This window comes from Triticum dicoccoides, chromosome 4B, assembly GCF_002162155.2.
Source record: "Triticum dicoccoides isolate Atlit2015 ecotype Zavitan chromosome 4B, WEW_v2.0, whole genome shotgun sequence".
Taxonomy (NCBI): Eukaryota; Viridiplantae; Streptophyta; class Magnoliopsida; order Poales; family Poaceae; genus Triticum; species Triticum dicoccoides.
Genome location: NC_041387.1, coordinates 76,686,784 through 76,692,409, shown reverse-complemented (window position 1 = coordinate 76,692,409; position 5,626 = coordinate 76,686,784).

Below are 5,626 nucleotides of genomic sequence, written 5' to 3'. Positions count from 1 at the left end.
CAATGAAATACGTGAAGAATTCACTAAGAAACAAAATGGGTGATGAATATTTAAACAATTGTTTGGTTACATTCATTGAGAGATAATTCTTCAAGCAAGTGAAAGATGATATTGTGCTACTATTATCGATGTATGGTCATTGAGTCATTGATGTTGCCATCTTACTGTACACTTATTGTTCTATTATAATGCTTTCGGAAAAAAATTACAAGAATACCCAGGAGCAAATTCCTGGCTCCGCCATTGAGCCATGTCCCCTGGATCGTCCGCCCCAACCCATCTTCTTCCTCTTCTTCTCGGACTCGAAGAACGGCAAGTCCCGCGCGTCGTCGCGCCATCTTCTCCGTCTCCACGGCCACAACTTCATGTCCTGTGGGCACTAGGTGAGCATCCGCGTCGCCCAACCTTTCTTCCGCCTTGTATTCTTCCGCTAGGAGCCGATCCATCCATGTCAAACCCCCCAGCCAACATGCTGGTGCGGAATGGCCACGAGCGTCGTCTCTGTTCCGCCTGCTCCCCCGCGCACGCATGCAAGCTTGTCTGTGAGAGCACACAAGCCACTGCCCCACGCGCTCACGCACCCGAGCACCACTCCTCTGCATGTACCTACACACCTGCACCCTGCTCGCTGTAGCTTTTGAAGGAAATATGCCCTAGAGGCAATAATAAAGTTATTATTTATTTCCGCATATCATGATAAATGTTTATTATTCATGCTAGAATTGTATTAACTGGAAACATAATACATTTGTGAATACATAGACAAACATAGTGTCACTAGTATGCCTCTACTTGACTAGCTCATTGATCAAAGATGGTTATGTTTCCTAGCCATAGACATGAGTTGTCATTTGATTAACGGGATCACATCATTAGGAGAATGATGTGATTGACTTGACCCATTCCGTTAGCTTAGCACTAGATCGTTTAGTATGTTGCTATTGCTTTCTTCATGACTTATACATGTTCCAACGACTATGAGATTATGCAACTCCCATTTACCGGAGGAACACTTTGTGTGCTACCAAACATCACAACGTCACTGGGTGATTATAAAGGAGCTCTACAGGTGTCTCCGAAGGTACATGTTGAGTTGGCGTATTTCAAGATTAGGATTTGTCACTCCGATTGTCGGAGAGGTATCTCTGGGCCCTCTCTGTAATGCACATCACTATAAGCCTTGCAAGCAATGTGACTAATGAGTTAGTTGCGGGATGAAGCATTACATAACAAGTAAAGAGACTTGCCGGTAACGAGATTGAACTAGGTATTGAGATACCGACGATCGAATCTCGGGCAAGTAACATACCGATGACAAAGGGAACAACGTATGTAGTTATGCGGTTTGACCGATAAAGATCTTCGTAGAATATGTGGGAACCAATATGAGCATCGAGGTTCCGCTATTGGTTATTGATCGGAAACGAGTCTAGGTCATGTCTACATAGTTCTCGAACCCGTAGGGTCTACACGCTTAAAGTTTGGTGACGATCAGTATTATGAGTTTTTCTGTTTTGATGTACCGAAAGGTAGTTCAGAGTCCCGGATATGATCACGGACATGACGAGGAGTCTCGAAATGGTCGAGATGTAAAGATCAATATATTGGATGACTATGTTCGGACACCAGAATGGTTTCGGGAGGTTTCAGGCATATACCGGAGTACCGGGGGGTTACGGGAACCCCCCAGGGGGTTTATTGGGCCTCATGGGCCCTAGTGGAGAAGAGGAGGGGAGGCCAGGGCAGACCTCGCACCCCTCCCCCTCTAGTCCGAATAAGACAAGGAGGGGGGTGCTCCCCTTTCCTTCCTCTCATCTCTCCCTTCCTTTCCCCCTCCTACTCCAACTAGGAAAAGAGGGAGTCCTACTCCCGGTGGTAGTAGGACTCCTCCCTAGCGCGCCTCCTCCTGGCCAGCCACCCCCTTCCCCTTGATCCTTTATATACTGGGGCAGGGGCGCACCTCTAGACACAACAATTGATCTCTTGATTTCTTAGTCGTGTGCGGTGCCCCCTCCACCAGATTCCACCTTGGTAATATAATAGCGGTACTTAGGTAAAGCCCTGCGTCGGTAGCATCATCAACACCGTCAACACGCCGTCGTGCTGACGGAACTCTCCCGCAAAGCTCTGCTGGATCGGAGTTCATGGGACGTCATCGAGCTGAACGTGTGCTGAACTCGGAGGTGTCGTGCATTGTACTTGATCGGTCGGATCGTGAAGACGTACGACTACATCAACCACATTGTGCTAACGTTTTCGCTTTCGGTCTACGAGGGTACGTGGACAACACTCTCCCCTCTCGTTGCTATGCATCACCATGATCTTGCGTGTGCGTAGGATTTTTTTTGAAATTACTAAGTTCCCCAACAGTGGCATCCGAGCTTGGTTTTATGCATAGATGTTATACGCACGAGTAGAACACATGTGAGTTGTGGGCGATACAAGTCATACTGCTTACCAGCATGTCATACTTTGGTTCGTCGGTATTGTTGGATGAAACGGCCCGGACCGACATTACGCGTACGCTTACGCGAGACTGGTTCTACCGACATGCTTTGCACACAGGTGGCTGGCGGGTGTTAGTTTCTCCAACTTTAGTTGAACCGAGTGTGGCTACGCCTGGTCCTTGCAAAGGTTAAAACATCACTAACTTGACGAAATATCGTTGTGGTTTTGATGCGTAGGTAAGAACGGTTCTTGCTCAGCCCGTAGCAGCCACGTAAAACTTGCAACAACAAAGTAGAGGATGTCTAACTTGTTTTTGCAGGGCATGTTGTGATGTGATATGGTCAAGACATGATGCTAAATTTTATTTTATGAGATGATCATGTTTTGTAACAAAGTTATCGGCAACTGGCAGGAGCCATATGGTTGTCACTTTATTATATGCAATGCAATCGTCTTGTAATTGCTTTACTTTATCACTAAGCGGTAGTGATAGTCGTAGAAGCAATAGGTGGCGAAATGACAATGATGCTACGATGAAGATCAAGGTGTCGCACCGGTGACGATGGTGATCATGACGGTGCTTCGGAGATGGTGATCACAAGCACAAGATGATGATGGCCATATCATACCACTTATATTGATTGCATGTGATGTTTATCCTTTATGCATCTTATTTTGCTTTGATTGACGGTAGCATTATAGTATGATCTCTCACTAAATTTCAAGGAATAAGTGTTCTCCCTGAGTATGCACCGTTGCGAAAGTTCTTCGTGCTGAGACACCACGTGATGATCGGGTGTGATAGGCTCTACGTTCAAATACAACGGGTGCAAAATAGTTGCACATGCGGAATACTCAGGTTAAACTTGACGAGCCTAGCATATACAGATATGGCCTCGGAACACTGAGACCGAAAGGTCGAGCATGAATCATATAGTAGATATGATCAACATAATGATGTTCACCATTGAAAACTACTCCATCTCATGTGATGATCGGACATGGTTTAGTTGATTTCGATCACATGATCACTTAGATGATTAGAGGGATGTCTATCTAAGTGGGAGTTCTTAAGTAATATGATTAATTGAACTTTAATTTATCATGAACTTTGTACCTGATAGTATTTTGCTTCTCTATGTTTGTTGTAGATAGATGGCTCGTGTTGTTGTTCCATTGAATTTTAGTGTGTTCCTTGAGAAAGCTAAGTTGAAAGATGATGGTAGCAATTACACGGACTGCGTCCGTAACTTGAGGATTATCCTCATTGCTGCACAGAAGAATTACGTCCTGGAAGCACTGCTGGGTGCCAGGCCTGCTGCAGATGCAACTGACGATGTTAAGAACGTTTGGCAGAGCAAAGATGATGACTACTCGATAGTTCAGTGTGCCATGCTTTACGGCTTAGAACCGGGACTTCAACAATGTTTTGAATGTCATGGAGCATATGAGATGTTCCAGGAGTTGAAGTTAATATTTCAAGCAAATGCCCGAATTGAGAGACATGAAGTCTCCAATAAGTTCTATTGCTACAAGATGGAGGAGAATAGTTCTGTCAGTGAACATATACTCAAAATGTCTGGGTATAATAATCACTTGATTCAACTGGGTGTTAATCTTCTTGATGATAGTGTCATTGACAGAATTCTTCAATCACTGCCACCAAGCTACAAGAGCTTCGTGATGAACTATAATATGCAAGGGATGAACAAGACAATTCCCGAGCTCTTCGCAATGCTAAAAGCTATGGAGGTAGAAATCAAAAAGGAGCATCAAGTGTTGATGGTTAACAAGACCACCAGTTTCAAGAAAAAGGGTAAAGGGAAGAAGAAGGGGAACTTCAAGAAGAACGGCAAGCAAGTTGCCGCTCAAGAGAAGAAACCTTAGTCTGGACCTAAGCCTGAGACTGAGTACTTCTTCTGCAAAGGGACTGGTCACTGGAAGCGGAACTGCCCCAAGTATTTGGCGGATAAGAAGGATGGGAAGGTGAACAAAGGTATATGTGATATACATGTTATTGATGTGTACCTTACTAATGCTCGCAGTAGCACCTGGGTATTTGATACTGGTTTTGTTGCTAATATTTGCAACTCGAAATAGGGACTACGGATTAAGCGGAGATTGGCTAAGGACGAGGTGTCGATGCGCGTGGGAAATGGTTCCAAAGTCGATGTGATCGCGGTCGGCACACTACCTCTACATCTACCTTCAGGATTAGTTTTAGACCTGAATAATTGTTATTTGGTGCCAGCGTTAAGCATGAACATTATATCTAGATCTTGTTTGATGCGAGACGGTTATTCATTTAAATCAGAGAATAATGGTTGTTCTATTTATATGAGTAATATCTTTTATGGTCATGCACCCTTGAAGAGTGGTCTATTTTTGTTGAATCTTGATAGTAGTGATACACATATTCATAATGTTGAAGCCAAAAGAGTTGATAATGATAGTACAACTTATTTGTGGCACTGCCGTTTAGGTCATATTGGCGTAAAGCGCATGAAGAAACCTCATATTGATGGAATTTTGGAATCACTTGAATATGAATCACTTGGTACTTGCGAACCATGCCTCATGGGCAAGATGGCTAAAACGTCGTTCTCCGGTACTATGGAGCGAGCAATAGATTTATTGGAAATCATACATACTGATGTATGTGGTCCAATGAATATCGAGGCTCGCGGCGGGTATCGTTATTTTCTCACCTTCACTGATGTTTTGAGCAGATATGGGTATATCTACTTAATGAAACATAAGTCTGAAACATTTGAAAAGTTCAAAGAATTTTAGAGTGAAGTTGAAAATCATCGTAACAAGGAAATAAAGTTTCTGCGATCTGATCGTGGAGGAGAATATTTGAGTTACGAGTTTGGTCTACATTTGAAACAATGCGGAATTGTTTCGCAACTCACGCCACCCAGAACACCACAATGTAATGGTGTGTCCGAATGTCATAATCGTACTTTACGAGATATGGTGCAATCTATGATGTCTCTTATTGATTTACCGCTATCGTTTTGGGGTTATGGTTTAGAGACCGACGCATTCACGTTAAATAGGGCACCATCAAAATCCGTTGAGACGACGCCTTATGAACTGTGGTTTGGCAAGAAACCAAAGTTGTCATTTTTTAAAGTTTGGGGCTGCGATGCTTATGTGAAAAACTTCAACCTGA